The sequence below is a fragment of the Rhagoletis pomonella genome, unplaced genomic scaffold, assembly GCF_013731165.1.
Source record: "Rhagoletis pomonella isolate Grant_MI unplaced genomic scaffold, Rhpom_1.0 Rhpom_scaffold_00004, whole genome shotgun sequence".
Lineage (NCBI taxonomy): Eukaryota > Metazoa > Arthropoda > Insecta > Diptera > Tephritidae > Rhagoletis > Rhagoletis pomonella.
This window is the reverse complement of record NW_023458558.1, coordinates 33,512,135-33,521,391: the sequence shown is the minus strand read 5'-3', so window position 1 is coordinate 33,521,391 and position 9,257 is coordinate 33,512,135. Positions and strand designations below refer to the sequence as shown.

The window sequence follows — 9,257 nt, the reverse complement described above, 5'->3', positions numbered from 1 at the left end:
GCTAAAATATTTTTCGAAGTGTTTGGCCGAACTTCTGCTCAAACTTGTGGCATGAGTTCTGATTTTATAAGAAGAGTTTTCAAGGCAGAAATATACTCGAAGGTTTGCCATTGCGTGCCGAAGGACGACTGCTATTTTGGGTTATGATCTGACCAGGTATTTAACCATGGTCCTATGGAGTGGAAGTACGCACATGTAATCACTCTGCTACGGCGGCCGCCGTAAGTATACATATCGTGCTATACATATCGTCGTTTAAAGTACAAAACCGCGTATCAAGAAAATGCAAAACCGCGTAATTGCATAAATTATTTTCTAGAGAGTAAAGTCACCCATATTTCAAAATGGTTATCTTTTTTATAAAGCAAACGTATTTCTGGCTAGTATATTTCAGGACGAATGGATAAGAATTGAGCCAAGAGCTTTTGTGAGCAAATCCAATTTTTGGCAGCCAATGTCAGTCACACGGTTTTGCAGAATGACGACACGCGGTTTTGTACTTTAAACGACGATATATATGTAAACATATTAGATTATTTATTCTCAAAATGCATGAAAACTATAGTATGCTTGCAAACAATTAATAACATTTTGTGATGAACAGTTTTACAAATGTACTTGCACTTCAAATTTGTATTTTAATAAAGTATTAATTAAATAAATTATTATTGATTGTAAATTATTATTTTAATAAATAGATATAAAGATATTTATACTTGGCAACTCTTGGACTTTTCTTCATTTGTAACAAATGACAGATGTATACAAAATAAAAAAATAATTGTATTTTTCAAATTTAAAGCAAACGGGCGTTATTTACAAAAAAATGTAGTTAGGGATCGAATTGCGCATATTTTTTTTACAATATCAAGTGCCCACAAGAAGTGTTAAACCCATAAATAGCTTAAAAAACGCTTTCGAAAATTCGAAACGAGAGTGAAGTGCAGTGTTCAATTGTGATCGAAATTGCAGGCAAAATTTGTACGTATGTAATTAATGTTTTACTTATTTGAAGAAATGTTGCCCCTTGTCATTAAAAATAAGCAAACCAAGACCCCCGCGTCCCACTGGTTACATAATACTTGAATAGCCCCTTAATTAACATGTGTTTGTTTTGAGAACGCACGGCCAGTTAAACAGGCATGTCTGAATCGATTTCCTTCATCATTCTTAGCTATTTGATGTGAATTTTTATTGTTATGTGTTGCAAACAGACATTTTAGGAACTAAATGGGTTCTAATCTATGTACTCAAGCGCACTTATTTTTAACAGTTTCCAGTTTATGTAATATTAATCAAAACAGCTTTTATTTATTTTATGTATTATGTGATTTCTGGAAGCGTTGAATACAAAAAAGGGCTGTGACTGGGTTTATGTAATTTGAAATTGTGTTGATGATTACTTATAATAATAGAAAGGCGCTTACATATCGACACAACTAAAAATTTCATATATTTCAGTAGAGCCAATTAAAGATTTTTTGTTTCGTAATTTAGCAATAATATGTCTTGGAACGTAATTATTCCGGATTATATGCAGTCATACTGTAAGCTTTCAAATTATGTATTTTTCTAAACCTGAAATTTTGAATTGCGCCGTTATTGCAGAGGACCATCGACATATGTTAGTGTTTGGCCGAGCTACTCCTCCGATTGTGGCATGCGCCTTGATGTTGTCGCACAAAGGGAAGGGACCTACAGTTTTACGCCGACTCCTGCCGGGGGCCGACCACTATTACAAAAAACATTTTCTTTTTTTTTGTTGGCCGGAACTGGGCTCGGACGCTCACCCTGCGGAATGGTAGTGCGCACTTCTAACCACTACACCACAGCGATCGCCTAATTAATTTTAATCATTAATCGCGATTAAACATTTATTCGTTAATTTTTAGTCATTCATAGACTAACATTTTGTCGACAATACTCGCATAAGATAGTCACAAATTTTCACAAAAGAGAAAAGTGATTTTCTTCAAAACTTTTGAATGACGTCTTGACTGAACTTACTAACTCGGAATTTCTACTATTACTTATAGAGTAGGCTATTCATAAAGTCTGGGTAATGAAATAAAAATTTTTCTATTTTAAGTTCCATAAATATAAGGAGACTTTTATTGTTTAATTTATTTTTTGCACATAAACTTGTATCTTGAACTTCTTTTTCCAAAAAGTGAGGATGTCAAAATTTCAATAGATATCGGATGTACGGTAATTTTCCAAAGAGATCTCCTAATAGATAAGTTCATGAATATTGTTCCAAACGAAAACTTAAAATTGATAAAAAAAAAAAATAACTAAATTTAACTAATTTATATTAGAGGTTTGAAGTTTATCCCACTGTAAGTATGAAATCTTCAGCTATGTGTTTCCATTATCACTTTTTCGTAGCCATATCAACAGCCTGACAATTAAGAAGATTGTGACGTTTCATGCTACCATACGCAATATCTCAAAATCCTTCAAATTTTATTATTAACCTTTTGTTTGTTAAAAACATTTTCTTCTTAGATTCGAAACTTGATCAAGCAAAATTGCCTTTGTTTTTGACTAAGAGATGCTCAATAAGCTCAGAATTGTAGTTCTCATTTGCATACATAACAATAAATTATTAATTTTTGTTTCACACGAACTCCAATATTGAATAGTAAAATATATTTTAATCTTACCCAAATAAACAACGATTTAGTTCAATCGTCAACCACATATAGAGTATAGGGTGGTAATGTGTTAAAGTTTTAAAGTTTTTAAACGTAAAATGACGGCTAATACCTTTTTAAGCGTTTTGTAATTTAACCAAAACTCATTAGCATCCCCTCAAGCAAGGAATTATTTACTTTTCAATATGCATTAGCAGAGTGCACTTCTATTTTGTTTACAATTTGGTTGTCAAACACACTACATCGGATCTTTTGACACATTTACCAGAATTTACCACCAGGTAGCTTCTGACAAAGAGATGACCTTACTTACTCTCTTATTTGTCCTCTCAGTTGCCAGAAAACCATGTACGATTTCCGGTAAAATCTGGAAATTCTGCTAAAAAATGTTAATTTCGGACTCATGCGGGTTTACAACTAAATAATATTGGGAATACTTTTGAGGTGTTTGAAGAGGGTTGCGACCTGTTTGAAACTAAATTTATTTATAATAATCATATTTTGGCCTTGACACTTTTGCTAAGTTTTGGCCGAGCTTCTCCTCCGATTTGTAGCGTGCGCCTTTGCTGTCACACAAATGGGAGGGACCTACAAACTTACGCCGACGCCGAACGGCGATACAATTTTTATGATGAGCTATTTTTTTATTAAAGACACTAAGATTTTTAAAATATTTTCACTAAAATTTTATCAACCTAAATGTAAAGCTTATGCGAAGTAGTTATCTAATTTAATGTAAATTTTAAACATTTTCAAGATAAAACATGAATTATATTTAAAACGTAAATGTTAATACAACTGTTTTATATATAATCCCAAACATATGATATAAAATCCCCTCTACCAAAAAACTTAAATTGGGTAACGCCGGTTTGAATTTTTACAATTGAGCAATTGTCAAAAATCTTCATTTTTATCAAAAAGTTATTTACCAGGGTGGCTTTGAACTAATGATTGGTACTGAGTTAAAGAATGCACACACATAAAAGATTGCAGCCTTTTCAATACTCATTCAGTGTTAAACCTTTTTTTGATTGGGCATTGGTTTTTTCAATCTTGCTATGAATATGTTGATGTGTGAATTCATAACTGCTTTGAGAGAATGGAAAATTCAAAAATTTTAAACCTCAATCCTAAGCGAAGAATAAGTAATGAAAACTGGATAGAAAAAAATTGTTGATTTAAAATTGAAAATGATTTCACACTTACACAGCTCTGCCACTTAGTCTATAGTGTCCCATCAGAAAATCTCTTATTATCCTTAACCTTTCTTTCTTTGGGGAGGCTCTTCCTTGATTGTGCTAGCTCCAATCGCCAGGAAAAGCTCAGACCCTATAGGCGACCAGGCGGCCGCCGTTCTGGCCACCCGTCTGCTTCCTCGTTCCCAACAATTTCTATATGACCTGGTATCCAAATCAGTTGGATAGCAATGTGCTCCGCCAGGACGTTAAGCCTATCAATGCACTCAAGATCCAAGGAAGACTTGTCCACAAATGACTAGAGGGCCTTGATGCCGCCTAGGTATCACTCAATATTAGAATTTTCTTATTACGGTAATTTCTACGTAGGTAAATCTCTGCACACGGACTAATCGCATATCCCGTAGATGCCTGTAGATGCCTTCCCCATTGTCGTAGGGAGTTTTTTAGTTTGACCACTTTATTATACATAAATACATTTTTACTACATACTACATTCATACTCCAGGTTCAGTATGTGACGAAATTTTCATTAATAAAAAAATAAAGATTCATTTCCTGCTAATAATGTTGCCCTAGATATACACCACAAATTGGCTGAATTCATGCTAATCCTGAACCAAACAGCTCATCAGACAAGCATAAAATATCTTTGAAAGCGCATAAATCTCTACATTTCATTAACACCCCGAAAATGATGAGTTTCAGTTTGATTTTTTTTTTTTTTTAGTAAAAAGTGCAACTAAAGAAATGCCATTGGAAGCAAAACAAAAGCGTCACAAATTTAGTTGATATAAGAAACGCGAGTAAATATAAACTCTTCTAGCAACAACAATGGTAACGGCATAATGAACCGGCAAACTGACTGCCGGTAACAAACACGTGAGAAAATCCCAAAAAACTTGCCACAAATATTTCATGGCATCGTGTTTGTTTTGAAGTTGATTATTTGGTTTGCTTCGCTACAGTCATATGTTTGTGCATTAGGGTGGTCCTTAAATATGGGAAGCATATTTTTATATCAAATTTCCTAAGACTCAACCTTTACGTCGATGCTACTATAGTCGAAGATACCACATATAAATTTTTCTCCCGATTGGAGACGGTTAAGGCGTGTCGCACAGGGGGTAAAGTTCAGATTCCTCTAGTCAAAAAATTAAAATTAATATTTTTTTCATCTCATACCCAAAATCGATACTACCGAAGTCCAAGATATCACATATAAATTTTGACCCCGACAAACTTCAGATTACCCTATGAAAACGTCTTAACCGACTGCAATCCGGACCAAAATTTACGTGTGATATCTTCGAATTTAGTAGTATCGATTTTGGGTGTTAAATGAAAAAGATATTTTTAATTTTTTTGAGTCTCCATATAGGCTTTTAGCCTCTGACCCCTTTGCGACACGCCTTAACCGACTCCAATTGGGGCCAAAATTTATATGTGATATCTGTGATCGTGTTAGTACCGATTGAGTGGATGAGACTGAAAAAATTGGTTCATTTGATTTTTTTAAGGATCACCCTAATGCACATACATATGAATGTGTATACGTTCGTGAACCTTTTACAAATATTTTTATATTCTCATCACAATTGATTGCTCGTAATGCGATTAGTGTTAAAAGGCATTAAAGCATCGAATGACAGACACACTACTTTGGTGTGCGATACGTACATATGTACATATGCAGACTCGCACCAACATCTATCGAGGAGACGATAAAGGTGTTGAAGCTACCGTTGTTACTCTTTCTGTGCCATTGACGTCGGTGCTCTACCTGTGGCAATTAAAAAAAAAAATTACGTATGCTAGCCATTGATCCGCAACGCCTAGTCGACCCAGAGTTGGAGCGCAACACGAAAACTTAAATGACTTAAAAAACATCGCAAGACAAAATCATTGAAAGGAACATTAAACATTTTCAGTGTCATTCGATATGTCGATAGGCCGAGCAGCAGCCAAGAATGGAGCGCTTAGTTTAAAATATTGTTTGCTTTGGGGCACCATACTGAAGAGAAAAAGCTATGATCGCGTTGTTATGCTAGAAAATATAAATTTGGTTTGATTTGTGTGTGTAAAAGTGTTGGTACGACTGACATGAATACATATTTCTTTCAAAATTCTCCAAGTGAGGCACTTCTTTTCATCAATTCATAACAATTCTAATACACATACCGAAATTCTGATAAAGTCAATGGCTCGTTTATTAAGCTTAATTTATTGAAAAGCATAGAATATTGTATTGTATGCGCAACTGAACATAATCATAAAGAAACCAAATCAGGAAATAAATTACATTTGAGCGTTTCAAATATTTTATCTAACAATTAGGTTATGGAGTGCCAATTTCATCGGCAATTTGTATGACCTTAGCTGCGTCATGCTGACTTTGGTGCTTCTAGCCAAACTAATTTTTTGTAGCTTTGTTTGAATGAGGTGTTGATAGGTAAATAACATGTTACAGAAAAGCTACAAAAATAGGAAAAAAGGTACATAAATATAAAAAGAAGAATAAAAAAAAAAACAGTAAATGGATGATGAACCCGCGCACGAAACAAGGGCTACGATTTACGGATACGCAACTGAAATGTCTGAAAATGGTATAGAGAAGGTGCTTCCAACCAACTATTGGATGCTATAAATAAATACATGGCTGACATCACCGCAGTACAGGAAATTTGATGGTCAGGGCATGGATGCAAAAAATATGGGGTCTGCTACAGTATAGCTGACATGAGATAGCCACAAATTTCTAGTGGAATTTCTCTTTTTATGATAACCATATTGCTATCCTAAATTTTTTATAAAATTTTTTTGGATTAATCACAAATTTAAAATTTCCAGGTCCTTTCAAGAAAAATCCTAACGTCAGAGAGAAAAACCAACAACGTAGTTTTACTATTTTTGACCACTAGTTTCGCGAATATATTGTTTTGTTTTTGTAGGTAAAATTTATATATTTAATGCATAACTGTAATATATGTAATGTATATTTTAACGAGCGGAAAGGCGGCGGCAATTTTGACGAGATTGGTGGAAAAGAAGACATAATTGGGCAACAACAGAAAAATGTATACCTCCAGCCAACCAGCACCACCAGCATCGAAATATTCATAAAGCTTTTCGGTGCCCCTGATTAAGGTTAAGTTAGGTTATTGTGGCTGCCCAAATATGTTAATGGAATGGAGCCACACTCAGGGAAAAATGAGTCTGTTTTGTTAATTTTGATTATGACCCTTTATACAGAAAGATAACTAGTTACCTTGTCCATAGACTATAGACCGTCGCCTCAGTCTAGCCAGTTCCAGGCAGTGACAAAGACAATTTTTGATTCTCTCGATTTTTTCAAATTTATTTCTGTGATGCGGAATAGAAATTTTGTGACCGACGTTAAGAGTGCATTCAACATGAGGAGGGTACACTTCTCAACGCTTTTGAATAGCTACTCAGATTGGACTTTAGCCGGCGAAGTACCCAAACCAATGTATAGGAGAACAGCAATAAGCCTTCAAAGAGCAGACAGAGAGCATGCATAAGCTAGTTAGCTGAACTTAGTTTGATCAGTCCATGCCCGAAGTTTGGAATATAAGTTTGCTTTTCCCAATCCACTAAAATGGAGATCCTGTTATTTACGCCATTAAGCGCGGAATAAGCTTTGCATTTGGCTTTGCATTTGGCCTTATAAGCGTGGCTACAGGCCCGTGAATCCACCATAAATGAGATTTTCCAAGTTCTTCGAATCCTGGAAAAAACTTGAAATAAGAACCCTTGTGCCGATTTTGGAGTCACCTTAGACAGCATGAGGAGAAGTTACATCTACGATGCCATGTTTAAATTTTGATATTACCACAAAACTAATATGGCTATTGAAAGGACATCTCAGTGCCGTTCGTAACCAAACGGGGGGCTTAGACCGGATACCTTACTTAAGCTCTGTTTCCTTAAATCTGATGCTAGTATAAATAATAAATAATTACGTGTTGCTCATCTGAATTGCAGCGCTACAATTTGCAGCACGATGTTGTTGGCGGATGCAATGACATTACCAATTCTAGCTTAGTGAGTGTGGCAAGTAATCAATGTTGGAACCCACGTCATTATTAGCCATTATAGCTTTAAAGTAGTGTAGGACGAATCTTACTTAGAATCCAGCATCATCAACTCCAATAATGCTAGCCCAGCTCCGTGCCAAGAAACAGAGGTTTTATTTGAGTGAAAATATTTTTGTGTGGGAAACCTAACCTAGATAGACGCGCCGCTTGGAGAAGCCAAGCTTTTTTCGTACGCATTTTTGGTTCAACATAAAAGATCTGCATCGTTCGCTTGATTTTCATAATTAGGGCGTCAAATTAAAGCGCTTGGCCTGTAGATGTGCAAACTTGTCTTATTTTTTGGAAAAGAGTTGCCACCTGTTGAACAATTAAAATCAAATTATTTAATAAACAATGCCATCATATTCGCAAGGTTCGTTCGATTTTCCAAAGTGAGGTGTAAAATTAAAAGACTTGGACGTGCTGTAACGTCTTAATTTTCTGAAATGAGCTGCCTCACCTTAAAAGGGTTGCCACCTGGTTAAAAACTCATTTTAGGTAAGGGAATGTACATATATTTTTCGTGAAGGGATTTTTTCTCCAGAATAAAAGATCTGCACCGTTTGCTTGATTTTCAGAAATGAGATGTCAAATTAAAGCACTTGACCTTTAGATATGCAAACTGGTTTAAGTTTTTCGAAAAGAGTAGCCATCTGTTAAAAACTTAAATTGAAATTATTTAATAATCAATGCCATCAAATCCGCACCGTTCGATGGATTTTCCAAAATGAGGCATCAAATCAAAAGCCTTGGACTGTAGATGTAAAATGGGTTTTATTTTTTTGAAAAGAGTTGTCACCTTTAAAAAAACTAAACTCAAATTATTAAAAAAATAAATCAATTATTATAAACTGGGTATCAATCGAAATGGTTTTGAATAGCTTTGTTTCTTAACTGAACTATAGGAGGGTTGCCACCTGCTTAAAAAATCATATTAAGTAAGAGAAATATATGTACAACTATATGGGTATCAAGGGGTTTCGGAAAAAAGCTTGAAAATATTTTGAAGAGCGTTGTCACCTGCTAGAAATGTAAAATTTAGTTTACTTATACACAACTGTTTACAAAATTGAATTCAAAATATTTTATAAGTTATATGAATTGTGTAAATATGGGTATCAATCAAAGGGGGTTTTATAAAACCCTTATTTCTGAACTGTATTTAGCAGGGCTGCACATATTAAAATTCCACTTAATTCATCAGTTAAGCATATATCGTCACCTGAGTGGAAGATCGACCTATCGCGGCAGCCAGTTCGAAAACGCCTTATCTCAGAAAACTTTTCAAAAATGCCATACTTTAG

At 34.7% G+C, this 9,257-nt stretch overlaps 1 protein-coding gene across 3 annotated transcripts in view; it reads right to left on the bottom strand.

Moving 5' to 3' along the window:
* The window catches only part of LOC118737496 (protein serrate), a 158,898-nt gene that overhangs the window by 20,180 nt on the left and 129,461 nt on the right, over window positions 1-9,257 (bottom strand). The gene's annotated exons all lie outside the window — the stretch shown is intronic.